The following is a 21,466-nucleotide window of genomic DNA, read 5'->3' on the forward strand; positions in this document are numbered from 1 at the left end:
CACAACTTACCATAGAAACGCACCTTTGCAGGAACCATTACTGGAGTAGGAAAGTCTGAGCTCTAATTGGTGAATTGCCAGAGGCTCGTTATGGATTAGTTTGAGAGTTAAAGATTCTGGGGGGCTTTCACGCTTTTGTGAACTTTACCTCCATGAATTCTCAGGGAAGATCAGAGAAAAATCCCCAATTGCTTCCTGCATGAGGAGTGTAAAAGGAACTATTTTGAAAAATTCTAGAACATTTTATTCTTAACAAGACTTGCCACCAAAAGAAACTATTTTACTAGAGCCTAGTGTACTGGGATTTTTACAAGTGGTTAACTGACCTGGGAGAAAGGAAATACCCAACTCCAGCTCCCTCTAGACATTGTGTACCACCTAAGGGGGTGGAAAAACAAACTGAGAACTGAAGTTTACAGCCTAGGGACACAGGCTCACTAAAAGAATGAGATAAAATGGTAGAACTATAGGACACTTCCCCTTCCCGTATATCTTACCACTACATTACTAAAGGGCTGTTTACTGCAATTCCTTTGACCCAGTATATTCTATCTGCCTTTCAATAAAAAATTACAAGGCACATTAAAAGGCAACATAGTTTGAATGGACAGAGGAAGCAGCAGAACCAAACCCAGAGGATGACAAGGATGTTGGTATTATGAGACCATGAATTTAAAACAACTATGATTAATATTGTTTGAAATGCTTGTTCCCTGGTACCGTAAAGAAATAGTACTTGAACATACATTTAATTTAGTAAGGCCATTTTTACTTCTGCAGAAAGGGTACACTCGCCAGCAGTTTTGCCACGAGAATACACCAAACAAAGGAGACAGGGTCATTTATAACCTGATGCGTCCACCCTACTCCTGTGTCTGGTTTCCATTGGCTAGAATGGGACCTCACATTCTGTATTTGTCCTGACTGGCTAGCAACTTAGAACTTTTTAAAAGAGGCAAAGGTAGAAGAGAACAAAGGAAGGAGGAGGTAACTTGTGGAATACTGAGAAAGGTAAAAACACTTTTAAATAAGGAAGAGGAACAGGCTATGACCAATCCTTGCTTGGACTAATACCAGCATGCCAGGGCAAATATTTAGGAGCACAGGTCTTTGAATAAATTTTGCTTCTAAGAGAAGTTACTATTTATTCCGAATTAGATGGGGAGGAAAGTCTTTGAAGAGGAACCTCTACTTTATTTTTTACAGTATGCTAAGGGCTTTAATGGGAAAAGTAGACAACGTGCAAGAACAGATGGATAATGTAAGCAGAGAGATGGAAATTCTAAGAAAGAACTGAAAATAAATGACAGAAAAAGTACTGTAACAAATGAAAAATGCGTTTGATGGGCTCATCAGTAGACTGAATGTGACTAAGGAAAGAATCTTTTGAGCTTGAGGGTATGTTAATAGAAACTGTCAAAACAAGAAAGCAAAGAGAAGAAACGAATAAATGGAACAGGATATCATATACCTGTATGGGAGTACCAGAAAGAGAAGAAAACAAAAAGAGCAGAAGCAATATTCAAAGCAACTATGACTGAGAATTTCCCCAAATTAATGTCAGGAAACAAACCACAGATCTAGAAAACTTAAACACCAAACAAGTGTTCCTTCCAAAACAGAAAGCCCAAAGCCCACATGGGTTCACTGATGAATTCTTCCAAACATTTAAGGAAGGAATTATACCAATTTTCTACAATCTTTTTCAGAAGATAGAAGTGGAGAGAATGCTTCCTAACTCATTTTACGAGGCCAGCATTACTGTAATACCAAAGCCACAGACATTAGAAGAAAAGAAAACTACAGACCAATATCCCTTATGAACCTAGATACAAATATCCCCAACAAAGTATTAGCAAATTGAATCCAACAATGTATAAGAATAATTACATGCTACAACCATGTGGAATTTATCCCAGGTATACAAGGCTGGTTCAGCATTAGAAAAATAAATTAATGTAATCCATCACATCAATGGGCTAAAGAAGAAGAAAATCACATAGCAATAGGTGGAGTGAAAAACATTTCACAGAATTCAACACCTATTCATGATGAAAACTTTCAGCGAATGAGTGTTAGAAGGAAACTGTCTCAATGTGATAAAGAACATCTACAAAAAGCCTGCAGCTAACATCATACTTAATGGTGAGAAACTAGAAGATTTCATGCTAAGACTAGGAACAAGAAAAAGGTGTCCTGTCTCACCATTCCTTTTCAACATCTTGCTGAAAATCCTACCTCATGGAATAACACAAGGAGAGGAAATAAAATGTATATCAATTAGAAAGGAGGAAATAAAACAGTCTTTGCTTACAGGTAACATTTATCTATTTACAAAATCTGAAAAAATTGACAGAAGTCTCCTGGAACTAATAAGTGATTATAGCAGGGTTGCAGGATACAAGTTTAATACACACATTTCAGTCATTTTCCTATATGCCAGCATATAGGAAACAAGTGGAATCTGAAATTAAAAACCCAATACCATTTACATTAGCATCCCCGGAAATGAAATGCTTAGATAGAAATCTAACAAAATGTGTACAAGATCTATGAGGTAAAATTATAAAACTCTGATTAAAAAAATTAAATAAATGGAGAAATGTCTCATGTACATGGATATTCTGAATCAACATTCTCAAATTGTCTTTTATTCCCACTTGCTCTATAGATTTAACTAAAACCCAATTAAAAAAAAAATCCCAGCAAATTATTTTGTGGATATTGAGAAACTGATTTCAAAGTTTATGTGGAGAAGCAAAAGACCCAGATTGGTCAACTGAATATTGAAAGAGGAGAACAAAGTTGGAGGACTGATAGTACCTGACTTCAAGTCTTACTGTAAAGCTTCAGTGGTCAAGACAGTGTATTATTAATGAAAGACAAAGGAACAGAAGGGAACCCACAAATAGACCCACATAAATATAGTTGGTTGATCTTGGACCAGGGGGCAGAGGCGATACAATGGAGAAAAGATAGTCTTTTCAATAAATGATGATGGAGCAATTGGACATTCACATGGAAAAAACAGAATCTGGACACAGACATTATACCCTTCACAAAAATTAAGTCAAGATGGATCACAGATCTACATGTAAATTGTAATATTATAAAATTCATAAAAGATAACATAGGAGAAAACCTAGATGATGACCTTGGGTATGGTGATGACTTTTACATTACAACATGAAAGGCATCTGTGAAAGAAATGATTGATAAGCTGGACTTTATTAAAATATTTTATGAAAGACAGTGTCAGGAGAAAAGACAAGCCACTGACTAATAGAAAATATTCACAGAATATTTATTTGATGAAAGACAAATTCAACAATAAAACTAAAAACCTGATTTAAAAATGGGCAAAAGACGTGAACAGACTTCGTACCAAAGAAAATTTACAGATTGTAAATAAGCATATGAAAAGGTGTTCATCATCATGTGTCGTTAGTTAATTGTAAATTAAAACAATGATGAGATGTTACTACATTAGAATGGCCAAAATTCCAAACACCGACACTAGCAAATACTGTTGAGGATGTGGAGCATGAGGAACTCTCATTCATTGCTGATAGGAATGCAGAAATGGTACAGACACTTTTAAAGATAGTTTGGCACTTTCTTACAAAATTAACCGTACTAATCATATGATTTAGCAGTTGTGCTCCCTAGTGTTTACCCAAATGAGCTGTGAATTTACTTCCACACAATAACGTGCACACTGATGTTTATAGCAGCTTTATTCTTAATTGCCAAAACTTGGATGTCCTTTAGTAGGTGAGTGGATAAGCTGTGGTACATTCAGACAATGACATATTACTAAGCACTATAAAGAAATAAGCTATCATGCCATGAAAAGACATAGAGGAATTTTACATGCATATTTTTAAGTGAAAGAAGCCAATCTGAAAAGGCTATACATACTGTAAGATTCCAACAATATGACATTTTGGAAAAGGCAAAACTAGGAAGACAGTGAAAAGATCAGTGGTTTTCTTGGTTTTGAGGGGAGGGAGGGATGAATAGTTAGAGCACAGAAAATTTTTAGGACTGTGACACTTTTGTATACTTATAATGGTGGATACATGTTACTATGTATTTGTCAAAACCCATAGAATGTACAACACCAAAAATGTTCAAAGAGCAGGAAGAGAATTACAGCTTGGTTTAGAAATGCTCTGCACAATATCCTGGTAGTTGGTAGTGGCAGACTTGGAAAAATCTTGCTGCGATATAGAACTTCAAGTATTATATTTCTGTGAACCTTCTTGGACAGGAATGAAATCGACTGAGGTAAAGACCTACATTGGCTTATGGGTAGTAATTAATGATTTGGTCAGATGATCAGGGACTTTGAAAGAATATAATTGTAAGATTGGTAACAAGGAAATCTGGAGTAGAGGTGTGATGGACCTTTCGTAATGGTCACTGAGTGAGGAAAATTATTTTCCATGTGCTTCTCACCAAAAGGTCTGATTTTGAAGGACATTGTCAATAATTAGGTGAACAAGATGATCCACCTTGGGGATGTTGTTCAGAAGGGTATCCAAGTGCTTGCTCCATGGGCTTGTAAATGTAGTGGCCATGGATATAAGCATGGGCCCAACGTCATAGATATTTTCTTATCAAGGTTGTTCTGACTCTGCCACTGCTGAATTCCAGATTGAGAAGTAGCACCACCAACCCTGGGTCCCCAGTATGGTATAGTAACTCAAGGGGACTAGACAGTTTCTATGGGACAGGTTGGTTACATTTGATCTCCTTCATCATGGAGGAGGCAGAAATTTGTTCTCACTGGGACCAACACTTACTCTGGATATAGAATTGTTTTCTGGCTCTGTCATGCTTCTACCATCATCCATGAAGTTATTAATATAAATTAAACATAGACTGAGACTCTGACATTTAAAAAATTAAGGCATAAGCTTTAAATTATTCTGTTATACATGTAGGGGGAAAGGAAAATGCTAATAGTTTTCTTTTAACTTAGCAGAAAAACTAAAATACTGCTTAGAAATACAGAGATGTATTCTTATGATATTTTTCCCAGGTCAAAACCTTGTCAGTAAGACAATCAGAATTACAGATTCCTTTTGGAGGTTATTTTCACAGGACAAGGCAACACTTTGTAACACTTTGGAGTCTTATAAGACATTTTGGTTCAAATAACATTTATATTAGAGAATGGATTTCTTTTTAGCAAGGAACAGAAGAGGTTCTAGTAACAATTATGAATATTCACACAGCTCCATATTGCTGAGGATAACAAGTGGATATTTTTTGGAACATTCTTAATTTAATACCTTATCAAATCAGATTTTTTGAAATACTTTATGATGCAGAATTATGTTTCTCTTTTCATAGCTGCAAGGAGAAGGGATATCTTCTCAGACTTCTTTGGTTAATTATAAAGACTTTAATTTTTAAGGTCAGCTTCTGAAATTTTATTAGCTATATTATAAGCAGGCCTATAGAAGATAATTTTATTGGCAGAAATGGAGAAAGTGATAAAAAGTTATTTAATACCAAATCATAGGATGGTATTGTTTTTATTCTATATTATTAAGTACCTTGTTTACCTATAATTTCTTTCAAAAGACCTTGAAACATCAGGGAAGATAAATGGTCTATCCCTGTTTTTTTTTTTTTTTGAGACGGAGTCTCGCTGTGTCGCCCACTCTGGAGTGCAGGACTGTGATCTCGGTTCACTGCAAGCTCCGCCTCCCGGGTTCTTGCCATTCTCCTGTCCCCGCCTCCCGGGTTCTTGCCATTCTCCTGTCCCCGCCTCCCAAGCAGCTGGGACTACAGGCGCCTGCCCTCATGCCTGGCTACTTTTTTTTGTATTTTTAGTAGAGATGGGGTTTCACCGTGTTAACCAGGATGGTCTCGATCTCCTGACCTCGTGATCTGCCCCCTTCGGCCTCCCAAAGTGCTAGGATTACAGGCGTGAGCCACCGTGCCTGGCCGATCCTTGGGTTTAAAATTATAGAATAATAGTGTGTAAGAGATATGAAAGAAAAAAACTAAAAAATACAGTTTCTAGAATAAGAGCAGTCAGGTTTAATAGCATTTTTAGAGTGGATATATTTAGGAATTTTATAAAACTCAATATTTGTCAACAATAGGAGATGGCTGGCAAGAGAATACATAGAGACTGCATTTACTGGCATATTTTTCCAAATAAGGATGTTATTCAGACTGTATATAGAACATTGAGTTTAAGTTATACTTAGAGCCATGTAATTAGGAATAAAGAGGACTTGGTGGTAGTGGGAAGAGTAGGGGAGAGGCATGCCAATAGTCTTTAGCTCTCCGGGGGACTGGACGTACGCTGTGATACTCCAGAGAGCAGAACTAGGAAGGCAGAGCTTAGCTTTAGCCATAAGGAAGAAATTGGCCTGTGTATATGTTAAGCCCAAGGTCGGCTGACCTACCAGACATGTTTTAAAAAGTGATTTCTTTATTGAATTTGGAGTTGGAAACCATCCATGTTTCTTCAACCAACTTTTTACTTTGAAAAGGTTCAAGATTTCAAAATTTGAAAAATAGGACAATAAACATCTGTATGTCCTTCACCTAAGTGTACCAATATTTTTTGCCACACTTACTTTCTCTCTCTCTCTCTCTCACACACACACACACACATTTTTTGATGAAACATTTGAAAGGAAGTTTCAAAACTCATGAAATTCACCCTTATCTTCTTCAGCAAGTATCCCCTAAGACCAGAGACACTTTCCTACTGTTCCCATTCATCCTTAAGACAATGTTCAGCTTGCAGGTGCCATGATTCTCATAAACCAGTAAGAAAAATAGTGCCTGTTTTCCCTGTAATACAAGATTCATTCAGTAAAGTTCTTGCCTGCTTCACAAGGTGCATTGCTGGAGGCCTGCTCTCTGCAAGCCTCTCAAAGAATATGAAAATAGTCCTGCCCTCAAGAAGCTCATCAGATGAAATAATACATATGAAAATACTTAAAATATTAACTATGATATAAGTGAAAGATGCTATTATCATCTCTGCAAATTCTTTTTCTTGAAGAAAATAGGGTTTAGAAGATGGAAAAACATAAAAAAAAAAAACCACCAGAGGGCACTATAGTAGCATTTGAAAAGCAGTGTTTGAAGGTATTATAAATATATATTAAAACTTCATTATTTTTTCTTCTCAGAGTATGATTGTATTGCCTTCTAAATTCAACTCTTGTGCACCCTATTAACTGGTGTTCTTAAATATTTGTAATAATTTCAGACCAAAAAATAAGTTTTTTTTACATAGACCCATGTATATTATTATACTGAACAATATAATTTTTTTCCTGAAAATTTAATAATCTTTGACATGCTGAAGGTCCATGGCTTATGTGCCTTGGACAGATTTCCAATGTTTGGTCGAGAAGACTGGGTTGGGGGAGCGGTAATTCTGATGAAATGTTTAGAACAAGGGAAGGTAGATCATCCATCAAACCTTTAAAATACTGCTTTTTGTTTTTTCCTTTGGAAGGGTCAAGTTGCATTCCAGGTTTGTTTCACTGGCTTGACTCCTTTGAAATATTTTAATTTGTGTTGCCCCTACTCTTTCAAAAAGCAATATTCTTTAAATGAAGAATGAATATGAGAATACTCAGGAAAAGTGGACAACTGTCAGTAGTTTACAGACTTTTAAAAATGCCTTTGAAGCGTAGTTCTTAATTGGAAGTTTTCTACATATTGCCAATGGCATCACTGATATGTAATTTTTGTTTTCTCTAGAGTATCATATAGAGATTCAGCATTCATTCTTCATTTTGAAAGAGATATATTTGAGCAACTTAGGCATTTGGTGTGCATTTTGAAAAATTATACTATAGGCCAGGTGCAGTGGCTCATGCCTGTACTCCCAGCATTTTGGGAGGCTGAGGTGGGCAGATCACCTGAGACCAGGAGTTCGAGACCAACCTGGGCAACATGGCAAAAACCCGTCTTTCCTAAAAATACCAAAATTTGCTGGGGTTGGTGACACATGGCCCATAATTCCAGCTACTTGGGAACCTGAGGCAGGAGAATCACTTGAGCCTGGGAGGTGGAGATTGCAGTGAGCAGAGATCGTGCCACTGACCTCCAGCCTGGGTGACAGAGACTCTGTCTTAAACAATAACAACAACAAACAAAACAAAACAAAACAAATTATACTGTAAATTACTAGGAATTTCAACTGAGTGCATGGAGGAGAAAAAACCCTCTGTCGCTGAAAGAATGATGGAGGTGAAGCCTTAAATTCCATACATCTCACTCTGGGATTTCTCAGTTTTATTTTTGCTTCCAAGGCAGGGTCTTGCTCTGTCGCCCAGGCTGGAGTGCAGTGGTGCAGTCACAGCTCACGGCAGCCTCAATCTGGGCTCAAGCAATCCTCTTTCCACCTCAGCCTCCCAAATGGCTAGGACTACAAGCACATGCTGACATGCTCAGCTATTTTTTATTTTTACTTTTATTTTTAGTAGAGACAAAGTCTTGCTATGTTCCCCAGGCTGGTCTCAAACACCTGAGCTTATGCCATTGTCCTGCCTCAGCCTCCCAAAGTGCTGGGATTACAGATGTAAGCCACCTTGCTCAGCCTCATTGATTTTATGAATAATTCTAACAGCTCTGCCAAGGATAATCAGAATTTTTTTTGAATTACAAAACTAGATATGAAAATTAGAAGACTGATAGAGACAGGGACATTTACTGCAGCAGTGATTGCTCAGAGAAAGAGAGAGGAAGGGAGGAGAGAGAGGCTGAGACTACTGAATCACAATTTAGCATAAAAATTAGTGATCATAATATGGACAAGAGACAGGGAAATACTGGATAGAAGAGGGTGGTTCCCCAGCAAAAGCCCCACCCTCAAGCCTGGAGACCCTCCGCCCTAAGTGGGAATGGGCATTTCTGTTTTTGTGCCCTGAAAGTTGCCTTTTGACCTGCTATGCCCCCCATTTGGTACCCATATAACCCTGAACTTTAGGCTCCAGAAGCAGATGAGCAGATGAGATGAGGAGACAAGCAGATGAATGGCAGAATGAAGTGGCAGAGAAAGAGAGAAGAGGAGGAACATCTGAACGCCAAGAGAAGTTAGGCTGGGGGTGGTGGGAGAGGAGTTTGGCCTCTGGATGGCCAAACTCCAGGGGAAGGTAATCTTCGCACTGCATCCCCACTTTCAGCTCCCTGTCCATCCTGCTGAGAGCCGCCTTTACCACTCATTAAAACCTTGCATTCATCCTTCAAGTCTGTGTGCAACCTAATTCTTCCTGGATGCTGGGCAAGAGCTTGGGATACAGAAAGCTGTCACACTGGCCCTCTGCCCTTGCAAAAAGGCAGAGGGTCCATTGAGCTGGTTAACAGTGATGCTGTCTGTGGACGGCAATGCTAAAAGAGCCTTGTAACACTGGGGCTGCAGGCACCCACCCCTAGACACTATTGCAGGGCTGGAGCCTAAAGCACTCGCCCTGACTCCTGCATCTTACAGTCTGCATGCTCCCCTTCTTGTCAGGGGTTTGAGCAATGGTGACTGAACAGGCAAGTCACACCCGTGTTGCACATCCTTTGAGGGGGATCAGGGAACTCTCCCATTTCAATAATTACTATTCTGTGTTGTTAAGATTATATTTAGGATTATCTATTTAGAAAAAAAAGGAAATACAGAAAATGTTTTGGAAATATTCCATTCAAAAGGGTGAATATAAAGTATTCAGACATGAGGATAGACTTTTGTTATCAAGCAACATATATTTATCGAGCATCTCTGATAGAGGGATGGATTCAAAGATTGTTCTGCCTTCAGGGAGTTTACAAACATGTACTTGAAAAACTAGCAATGGAAACGGTGTGTGATAGGATTTTGATGAAAACACTAAGCATCAAAGGAGATCAGGGAATGAGAACAGCTTTGTGGCTGCAAACATCTGAAAAAGAGCTGGGTCTGAAATGGAATCTAGGAAGGATTCACTGAGGCAAAGGAAAGGAGGAAAGGGGTGAGGAGAGAGAAAAGAATTGATATAGGGAATTGTATGAGAAAGGCCAACAATGTGTGGAGTACATTTTAGTCCCACAATGCCAACAAAGAAAGCATTTATAGATAGAGTATCTGGCTTCCATTTCTAATGAGAGAGAATCTTAAATAAGCAAGAATATAAGTTTCTACTTTGAAGTATTAATTACTATCATTTCAGCAAAATGTTTATCTTCTCTCAGAATTCAATACATGGTAAATCATTTTTAAAGAAAACTGAGGTTTCAGAAATTACCCCAAGGTGAAAGCTAGTCTTTATTACTCTGATCTAAATTATTATGTATCTTATCTGTTTCTTTTTCTTCAACTTTTATTTTAAGTTCTGGTCCAAGGTGAAAGCTGGTCTTTATTACTGTGATCTAAATTAGTATCTATCCGATCCTTTTCCTTTCCTTCAACTTTTAAGTTCTGGGGTACGTGCGCAGGTTGTGCAGGTTTGTTACGTAGGTAAACGTGTGCCATGATGGTTTGCTGCATGGATCAACTCATCACTTAGGTATTAAGGCCAGCATCCATTAGCTATTCTTTCTGATGCTCTCCCTCCTGTCCCCCGGACAGGCTCCACCGTGTATTGTTCGCCATGATGTGTCCATGTATTCTCATAGTTCAGCTCCCACTTATAAGTGAGAACACGTGATGTTTGGTTTTCTGTTCCTGTGTTATTTGCTGAGGTTAATGACTTCCAGCTCCATCCGTGTCCCTGCAAAAGACATGATCTCATTCCTTTTGATGGCTGCATAGTATCCCATGGTGTATATGTACCACATTTTCTTAATCCAGTCTATCACTGATGGGCATTTAAGTTCTATCTTGTCCTTTTAAACTGTTTATTGTAACATGTTGAGTATAATAATTTGAAACCTTCCATTTTGCTATTTTTATATAAATCTTTTTATCTGTTAAATCTTATAACTATAAATGTTTACTTACTACATTATTTTACAAGTACATCAATTTTTGTAACTTTTAATTGACTATTGAAAATAGCATTAATTAGTGGCAATTACAGATCATTAAGCTCAACATTATGTGTTGTAAAAATTATCAAAGATCACTGATCATTAGAGAAATGCAAATCCAAACAACAATGAGATACCATCTTATGCCAGTCAGAATGGTGATTATTAAAAAGTGAAGGAACGGCCGGGCGCGGTGGCTCAAGCCTGTAATCCCAGCACTTTGGGAGGCTGAGGCGGGCGGCTCACGAGGTCAGGAGATCGAGACCATCCTGGCTAACACGGTGAAACCCCGTCTCTACTAAAAATACAAAAAAACTAGCCGGGCGAGGTGGCGGGCGCCTGTAGTCCCAGCTACTCCGGAGGCTGAGGCAGGAGAATGGCGTGAACCTGGGAGGCAGAGCTTGCAGTGAGCTGAGATCCGGCCACTGCACTCTAGCCCGGGCGACAGAGCAAGACTCCGTCTCAAAAAAAAAAAAAAAAAAAAGTGAAGGAACAACAGATGCTGGTGAGGTTGCAAAGAAAAAGGAATGCTTTTACACTGTTGGTAGGAATGTAAATTAGTTCAACCATTGTGGAAGACAGGGTGGTGATTCCTCAAAGATCTAGAAGCAAAAATGCCATTTGACCCAGCAATCCCATTACCAAGTATATCTCCAAAGGAATGTAAAATATTCTATTATAAAGCTACATGCACATGTATATTCATTGCAGCACCATTCACAATAGCAAATCAAACCAAATGCCCATCAATGATAGACTGGATAAAGAAAATGTGGTACGTATACACTATGGAATACTATGCAGCCCTGAAAAGGAATGAAGTAATGTCCTTGCAGGGACATGGATGGAGCTGTAAGCCCTTATCCTCAGCAAATTAATGCAGGAACAGAAAAACAAATACTGTGTGTTCTCATTTATGAGTGGGAGCTGAACAATGAGAATACATGGACACATGGTGCGAAACAACACACTGGGGCCTGTTGAGGGGGGTAGGGGGAGGGAGAGCATCAGGAAGAATAGCTAGTGGATGCTGGGCTTCATACCTAAATGATGAGTTGATATGTGCAGGAAACCACCATGGCACACATTTACCTATGTAGCAAACCTGCACATCCTGCACACGTATCTCAGAACTTAAAAGTTGAAGAAAAAAAATTATCAAAGATGAAAGCACAGTTATTTTATAGAGATAGAAACTTGAGAGAGTAGATATGCTTTTATTCTTTTTAAAATATTCACATAAATAGATTCTGATATTTCCTTACATGGGATTGCAGTTAATGATAGAGTGGGGCTAAGAGAAAAGAAATTAACAGATGTTAAAAAGAAAATTATTTAGCAACTTATTTTTAAAAAGTAGCTTGTGGCTTATTGGAACACAAATTATATAATAGTGTTTTATGTATGTATATGTGTGTATATATTAATATATATACACATGATCACAATTACTATATATATTTCATATACATATTTCAAATATATATATTTCATATATATAAGTGTATATATATAGTGTATACATGTACACATATATGTGAAATATAGTAAATTTTTCCAGTAAAAATCTTTTTATTGTGGAAAATCTTTTTTTATTTTTATTTTAAAATTTTTTATTTTAATTTTTGAGGGTATTAGGTGTGTATATTTATGGGGTATATGAGATGTTTTGATACAGGCCGCAATGTGTAATAATCACATCATGTAATATGGGGTGTCCATCCCCTCAAGCATTTATTTGTGTTACAAACAATCCATCATACTCTTGTAGTCATATTAAAATGTACAATTAAATTACTGTTGACTATAGTCTCCCTGTTGTGCTATCAAATACCAGGTCTTACTCATTCTTTTAAAAAATTTCTGACGGAAGAACCTGGAGTGTGGCGTGACCATGGGGAAGCAAAAGAAAACAAGGAAGTATGCGACCATGAAGCGAATGCTTAGTCTCAGAGATCAGAGGCTTAAAGAAAAGGATAGATTAAAACCTAAAAACAAAGAAAAGAAGGATCCCAGTGCGTTAAAGGAAAGAGAAGTTCCCCAACACCCTTCCTGCTTTTTTTCCAATATAATACACAGCTGGGCCCACCTTACCACATCCTCGTTGATACCAACTTTATCAACTTTTCCATAAAAGCCAAACTGGACTTAGTGCAGTCAATGATGTCTGTATGCCAAGTGTATCCCTTGTATAACTGACTGTGTAATGGCTGAAATTGAGAAATTGGGGCAGAAGTATCAAGTGGCTCTAAGGATCGCCAAGGATCCAAGATTTGAACGATTACCATGTACACATGAAGGGATCTATGCAGATGACTGCTTAGTACAGAGAGTAACTCAGCATAAGTGTTACATTGTGGCCACAGTTGACCGGGACCTTAAAAGAAGAATCCGTAAGATTCCTGGAGTTCCTATCATGTACATTTCTTTTTTTTTTTTTTTTTTTTTTTTTTTTTGAGACGGAGTCTTGCTCTGCCACCCAGGCTGGAGTGCAGTGGCCGGATCTCAGCTCACTGCAAGCTCCACCTCCCGGGTTTACGCCATTCTCCTGCCTCAGCCTCCCGAGTAGCTGGGACTACAGGCGCCCACCACCTCGCCCGGCTAGTTTTTCGTATTTTTAGTAGAGACGGGGTTTCACCGTGTTAGCCAGGATGATCTCGATCTCCTGACCTCGTGATCCGCCCGTCTCGGCCTCCCAAAGTGCTGGGATTACAGGCTTGAGCCACCGCGCCCGGCCTATCATGTACATTTCTAACCACAGATACAACATCGAACGGATGCCAGATGATTATGGAGCCCCTCGATTCTAATTCTTATAAGACACAATTCCTCTGCCTTTCTTCAGCCAGCTTTCTCTTGCTGCCAGTTCATTACACAAAATGTAGCGGGATTTTTAAGGAATCAGAGAGACCGATGGAGTTCACGAAGATATTTATTATTGAGGTGCACCGGACCAGTTAGATTAACATCCAAAGGACGAGCCCCGAACAAAGAGTTAAGTTACCTTTTAAGCATTTCGTGGGGCCGCGGGGCGGGATCTGTGCAGGGGGAAGCACATTACAGAAATGAGAAAGACAGTTAATTAATTGAGACATGCATTACATCATTTCTTACTTTTCAAGGAAAAACATGTTTTATGACTTTAGTTTATCTGTCTAGTTACCTTGCAGCTGCACAGCTAGAGAAACAGGATATTTACAATGCCTGGGAAAGGAGGAGAGATAAGGCTCACTAGCCACAGAAAAACAGGCAGTTAATTTTTCTTTTTTTTTTTTCTTATTTATTTATTTATTTATTTTTATTATACTTCAAGTTCTAGGGTACATGTGCATAACGTGCAGGTTTGTTACATATGTATACTTGTGCCATGTTGTGCTGCACCCATCAACTCGTCAGCACCCATCAATTCATCATTTATATCAGGTATAACTCCCCAATGCAATCCCTCTCCCCTCCTCCCTCCCCATAATAGGCTCCAGTGTGTGATGTTCCCCTTCCCGAGTCCAAATGATCTCATTGTTCAGTTCCCACCTATGAGTGAGAACATGCGGTGTTTGGTTTTCTGTTCTTGTGATAGTTTGCTAAGAATGATGGTTTCCAGCTGCATCCATGTCCCTACAAAGGATGCAAACTCATCCTTTTTTATGGCTGCATAATATTCCATGGTGTATATGTGCCACATTTTCTTAATCCAGTCTGTCACTGATGGACATTTGGGTTGATTCCAAGTCTTTGCTATTGTGAATAGTGCCGCAATAAACATACGTGTGCATGTGTCTTTGTAGTAGAATAATTTATAACCCTTTGGGTATATACCCAGTAGTGGGATGGCTGGGTGATATGGTACATCTAGTTCTAGATCCTTGAGGAATTGCCATACTGTTTTCCATAATGGTTGAACTAGTTTACAATCCCACCAACAGTGTAAAAGTGTTCCTACTTCTCCACATCCTCTCCACACCTGTTGTTTCCTGATTTTTTAATGATTGCCATTCTAACTGGTGTGAGATGGTATCTCATTGTGGTTTTGATTTGCATTTCTCTGATGGCCAGTGATGATGAGCATTTTTTCATGTGTCTGTTGGCTGTATGAATGTCTTCTTTTGAGAAATGTCTGTTCATATCCTTTCCCCACTTTTTGATGGGGTTGTTTGTTTTTTTCTTGTATATTTGTTTGAGTTCTTTGTAGATTCTGGATATTAGCCCTTTGTCAGATGAGTAGATTGCAAAAATTTCCTCCCATTCTGTAGGTTGCCTGTTCACTCTGATGGTAGTTTCTTTTGCTGTGCAGAAGCTCTTTAGTTGAATTAGATCCCATTTGTCAATTTTGGCTCTTGCTGCCATTGCTTTTGGTGTTTTAGACATGAAGTCCTTGCCCATGCCTATGTCCTGAATGGTATTACCTAGGTTTTCTTCTAGGGTTTTTATGGTATTAGGTCTAACATTTAAGTCTAATCCATCTTGAATTAATCTTCGTATAAGGAGTAAGGAAAGGATCCAGTTTCAGCTTTCTACTTATGGCTAGCCAATTTTCCCAGCACCATTTATAAATAGGGAATCCTTTCCCCATTTCTTGTTTCTCTCAGGTTTGTCAAAGATCAGATGGCTGTAGATGTGTGGCATTATTTCTGAGGACTCTGTTCTGTTCCATTGGTCTATATCTCTGTTTTGGTACCAGTACCATGCTGTTTTGGTTCCTGTAGCCTTGTAGTATAGTTTGAAGTCAGGTAGCGTGATGCCTCCAGCTTTGTCCTTTTGACTTAGGATTGTCTTGGCAATGCGGGCTCTTTTTTGGTTCCATATGAACTTTAAAGCAGTTTTTTCCAATTCTGTGAAGAAACTCATTGGTAGCTTGATGGGGATGGCATTGAATCTATACATAACCTTGGGCAGTATGGCCATTTTCACGATATTGATTCTTCCTATCCATGCGCATGGTATGTTCTTCCATTTGTTTGTGTCCTCTTTTATTTCACTGAGCAGTGGTTTGTAGTTCTCCTTGAAGAGGTCCTTTACATCCCTTGTAAGTTGGATTCCTAGGTATTTTATTCTCTTTGAAGCAATTGTGAATGGAAGTTCATTCATGATTTGGCTCTTTGTTTGTCTGTTACTGGTGTATAAGAATGCTTGTGATTTTTGCACATTAATTGTGTATCCTGAGACTTTGCTGAAGTTGCTTATCAGCTTAAGGAGATTCTGGGCTGAGACAATGGGGTTTTCTAAATATACAATCATGTCATCTGCAAACAGGGACAATTTGATTTCTTCTTTTCCTAACTGAATACTCTTTATTTCTTTCTCTTGCCTGATTGTCCTAGCCAGAACTTCCAAGACTATGTTGAATAGGAGTGGTGAGAGAGGGCATCCCTGTCTTGTGCCAGTTTTCAAAGGGAATTTTTCCAGTTTTTGCCCATTCAGTATGATATTAGCTGTGGGTTTGTCATAAATAGCTCTTATTATTTTGAGGTACGTTCCATCAATACCGAATTTCTTGAGCGTTTTTAGCATGAAGGGCTGTTGAATTTTGTCAAAAGCCTTTTCTGCATCTATTGAGATAATCATGTGGTTCTTGTCTTGGTTCTGTTTATATGCTGGATTACATTTATTGATTTGCGAATGTTGAACCAGCCTTGCATCCCAGGGATGAAGCCCACTTGATCATGGTGGATAAGCTTTTTGATGTGCTGCTGGATCCAGTTTGCCAGTATTTTATTGAGGATTATTGCATCGATGTTCATCAGGGATATTGGTCTAAAATTCTCTTTTTGTGTTTGTCTCTGCCAGGCTTTGGTATCAGGATGATGTTGGCCTCATAAAAGAGTTAGGGAGGATTCCCTCTTTTTCTATTGATTGGAATAGTTTCAGAAGGAATGGTACCAGCTCCTCCTTGTACCTCTGGTAGAATTCAGCTGTGAATCCATCTGGTCCTGGACTTTTTTTGGTTGGTAGGCTATTGATTGTTGCCTCAATTTCAGAGCCTGCTATTGGTCTATTCAGGGATTCAACTTCTTCCTGGTTTAGTCTTGGGAGAGTGTAAGTGTCCAGGAAATTATCCATTTCTTCTAGATTTTCTAGTTGATTTGCGTAGAGGTGTTTATAGTATTCTCTGATGGTAGTTTGTATTTCTGTGGGGTCGGTGGTGATATCCCCTTTATCATTTTTATTGCGTCTATTTGATTCCTCTCTCTTTTCTTCTTTATTAGTCTTGCTAGCGGTCTGTCAATTTTGTTGATCTTTTCAAAAAACCAACTCCTGGATTCATTGATTTTTGGAGGGTTTTTGTGTCTCTATCTCCTTCAGTTCTGCTCTGATCTTAGTTATTTCTTGCCTTCTGCTAACTTTTGAATGTGTTTGCTCTTGCCTCTCTAGTTCTTTTATTGTGATGTTAGAGTGTCAATTTTAGATCTTTCCTGCTTTCTCTTGTGGGCATTTAGTGCTATAAATTTCCCTCTACACACTGCTTTAAATGTGTCCCAGAGATTCTGGTATGTTGTATCTTTGTTCTCATTGGTTTCAAAGAACATCTTTATTTCTGCTTTCATTTCGTTATGTACCCAGTAGTCATTCAGGAGCAAGTTGTTCAGTTTCCATGTAGTTGAGCGGTTTTGATTGAGTTTCTTAGTCCTGAGTTCTAGTTTGATTGCACTGTGGTCTGAGAGACAGTTTGTTATAATTTCTGTTCTTGTACATTTGCTGAGGAGTGCTTTACTTCCAATTATGTGGTCAATTTTGGAATAAGTGTGATGTGGTGCTGAGAAGAATGTATATTCTGTTGATTTGGGGTGGAGAGTTCTATAGATGTCTATTAGGTCCGCTTGGTGCAGAGACGAGTTCAATTCCTGGATATCCTTGTTAACTTTCTGTCTCGTTGATCTGTCTAATGTTGACAGTGGAGTGTTGAAGTCTCCCATTATTATTGTATGGGAGTCTAAGTCTCTTTGTAAGTCTCTAAGGACTTGTTTTATGAATCTGGGTGCTCCTGTATTGGGTGCATATATATTTAGGAGAGTTAGCTCTTCCTGTTGAATTGATCCCTTTACCATTATGTAATGGCCTTCTTTGTCTCTTTTGATCTTTGATGGTTTAAAGTCTATTTTATCAGAGACTAAGATTGCAACCCCTGCTTTTTTTTGTTCTCCATTTGCTTGGTAGATCTTCCTTCATCCCTTTATTTTGAGCCTATGTATGTCTCTGCATGTGAGATGGGTCTCCTGAATATAGCAGACTGATGGGTCTTGACTCTTTATCCAGTTTGCCAGTCTGTGTCTTTTAATTGGAGCATTTAGTCCATTAACATTTAAGGTTAATATTGTTATGTATGAACTTGATCCTGCCATTATGATATTAACTGGTTATTTTGCTCGTTAGTTGATGCAGTTTCTTCCTAGCCTCGATGGTCTTTACATTTTGGCATGTTTTTGCAATGGCTGGTACCGGTTGTTCCTTTCCATGTTTAGGGCTTCCTTCAGAGTCTCTTGTAAGGCAGGCCTGGTGGTGACAAAATCTCTAAGCATTTGCTTATCTGTAAAGGATTTTATTTCTCCTTCACTGATGAAACTTAGTTTGGCTGGATATGAAATTCTGGGTTTAAAATTCTTTTCTTTAAGAACATTGAATATTGGCCCCCACTCTCTCCTGGCTTGTAGAGTTTCTGCCGAGAGATCTGCTGTTAGTCTGATGGGCTTCCCTTTGTGAGTAACCCGACCTTTCTCTCTGGCTGCCCCTAAGAATTTTTCCTTCATTTCAACTTTGGTGAATCTGGCAATTATGTGTCTTGGAGTTGCTCTTCTCGAGGAGTATCTTTGTGGCATTCTCTGTATTTCCTGAATTTGAATGTTGGCCTGCCCTACTATGTTGGGGAAGTTTTCCTGGATGATATCCTGAGAGTGTTTTCCAAGTTGGTTCCATTTTCCCCCTCACTTTCAGGCACCCCAATCAGATGTAGATTTGGTCTTTTTACATAATCCCATACTTCTTGCAGGCTTTGTTCATTTCTTTTTCTTCTTTTTTCTTTTGGTTTCTCTTCTCGCTTCATTTCATTCATTTGATCCTCAATCGCTGATACTCTTTCTTCCAGTTGATCGAGTCGGTTACTGAAGCTTGTGCATTTGTCACGTATTTCTCGTGTCATGGTTTTCATCTCTGTCATTTCGTTTATGACCTTCTCTGCATTAATTAGTCTAGCTGTCAATTCTTCCACTCTTTTTTCAAGATTTTTAGTTTCTTTGCGCTGGGTACGTAATTCCTCCTGTAGCTCTGAGAAGTTTGATGGACTGAAGCCTTCTTCTCTTATCTCATCAAAGTCATTCTATGAGCAGCTCTGATCCGTTGCTGGCGATGGGCTGCGCTCCTTTGCAGGGGGAGATGCGCTCTTATTTTTTGAATTTCCAGCTTTTCTGCCCTGCTTTTTCCCCATCTTTGTGGTTTTATCTGTCTCTGGTCTTTGATGATGGTGATGATGGGGTTTTGGTATAGGTGTCCTTCCTGTTTGATAGTTTTCCTTCTGACAGTCAAGACCCTCAGCTATAGGTCTGTTGGAGATTGCTTGAGGTCCACTCCAGACCCTGTTTGCCTGGTTATGAGCAGCAGAGGTTTCAGAAGATAGAATATTGCTGAACAGCGAGTGTACCTGTCTGATTCTTACTTTGGGAGCTTCCTCTCAGGGGTGTACTCCACCCTGTGAGGTGTGGGGTGTCAGACTGCCTCTAGTGGGGGATGTCTCCCAGTTAGGCTACTCAGGGGTCAGGGACCCACCTGAGCAGGCAGTCTGTCTGTTCTCAGATCTCAACCTCCGTGTTGGGAGATCCACTGCTCTCTTCAAAGCTGTCAGACAGAGTCGTTCACGTCTGCACAGGCCTCTGCTGCTTCCCCTGTTGTTTTTTATCTGTGCCCTGTCCCCAGAGGTGGAGTCTACAGAGACAGGCAGGTTTCCTTGAGCTGCTGTGAGCTCCACCCAGTTCGAGCTTCCCAGCGGCTTTGTTTACCTACTTAAGCCTCAACAGTGGCGGGCGCCCCTCCCCCAGCCTCGCTGCTGCCTTGCGGTTAGATTGCAGACTGCTGTGTTAGCAATGAGGGAGGCTCCGTGGGCGTGGGACCCTCCCGGCCAGGTGTGGGATATATTCTCCTGGTGTGCCCGTTTGCTTAAAGCGCAGTATTGGGGTGGGAGTTACCCGATTTTCCAGGTGTTTTGTGTCTCAGTTCCCCTGGCTAGGAAAAGGAATTCCCTTCCCCCTTGCGCTTCCCAGGTGAGGCGATGCCTCACCCTGCTTCAGCTCTCGCTGGTCTGGCTGCAGCAGCTGACCAGCACCGATTGTCCGGCACTCCCTAGTGAGGTGACCCCAGTACCTCAGTTGAAAATGCAGAAATCACCGGTTTTCTGTGTCGCTCGCGCTGGGAGTTGGAGACTGGAGCTGTTCCTATTCGGCCATCTTGCTCCGCCCCCCAAATATATTTCTTCCAGGCAGTTAATTTTTAAAGGACTCCAGCTCTTTCTCTTTCTCACAGGGAATTGGGTTCTCTTACATACAACTGAGTTTCTGCTTACACATTTTAAAATTTTTTTTAATTCCTTTTCCAATGCAATAGCATGAATTATTATTCTGTTGACCTATTTGCCCTATTATGAGCTGAGGGTAGTTAGATATGCTCACTCTTGTTTTTTTTTTTCCTTGAGACGAAGTTTTGCTCTGTCGGCAGGCTGGAGTGTAGTGGCGCAATCTGGGCTCACTGCAGCCCCTGCCTCCGGGTTCTCCTGCCTCAGCCTCCTGAGTGGCTGGGATTGCGGGTACATGCCACCATGCCCAACTAATTTTTTTTTTTTTTTTTTTTAGTAGAGACAAATACAGAAAAATATGCCTCGGCCTGCCAAAGTACTGGAATTACAGGCGTGAGCCACTGTGCCTGGCCTGCTCACTTTCTGATGCTGCTTTTTTGTTGTTTGTTTGTTTGTTTTGAGATGGAGTCTCGCTCTGTCACCAGGCTGGAGTGTAGTGGCGCGATCTCGGCTCGCCGCAACCTCCGCCTCCCGGGTTCAAGTGATTCTCATGCCTCAGCCTGTGGATTGGCTGGGACTGTGGGTGCACACCACCATGCCCAGCTAATTTTTGTATTTTTAGTGGGGACGGGGTTTCACCATGTGGGCCAGGATGGTCTAGGTCTCTTGACCTTGTGATCCGCCCACCTCGGCCTCCCAGAGTGCTGGGATTATGGGCGTGAGCCACTGTGCCTGGTCACTGCTACTGTTCTGAAATTGATATTTTGTCTCATAAAAATTAGGCCAGGCACGGTGGCTCACGCCTGTAATCCCAGCACTTTGGGAGGCTGAGGTGGGTGGATCACCTGAGGTCGGGAGTTCGAGACCAGCCTGGATAACATGTCAAAGCCCCATCTCTACTAAAACTACAAAAAAAATTGGCTGGGTGTGGTGTCACGTGCCTGTAGTCCCAGCTACTGGGGAAGCAGAGGCAGGAGAACCGCTTGGGCC

At 39.9% G+C, this 21,466-nt stretch overlaps 1 pseudogene across 1 annotated transcript; it reads left to right on the forward strand.

Moving 5' to 3' along the window:
• Positions 1–12,820: 12,820 nt before the first annotated feature.
• Positions 12,821–14,224, forward strand: LOC117085706 (annotated as a pseudogene). The gene is made up of 2 exons (XR_004438058.1): positions 12,821–13,405; positions 13,731–14,224. The product of XR_004438058.1 is annotated as an rRNA-processing protein FCF1 homolog (transcript).
• The last annotated feature ends 7,242 nt before the right edge of the window (positions 14,225–21,466 follow it).

The sequence above is a fragment of the Trachypithecus francoisi genome, unplaced genomic scaffold, assembly GCF_009764315.1.
Source record: "Trachypithecus francoisi isolate TF-2019V2 unplaced genomic scaffold, Tfra_2.0 Lachesis_group1, whole genome shotgun sequence".
Classification (NCBI taxonomy): Eukaryota; Metazoa; Chordata; class Mammalia; order Primates; family Cercopithecidae; genus Trachypithecus; species Trachypithecus francoisi.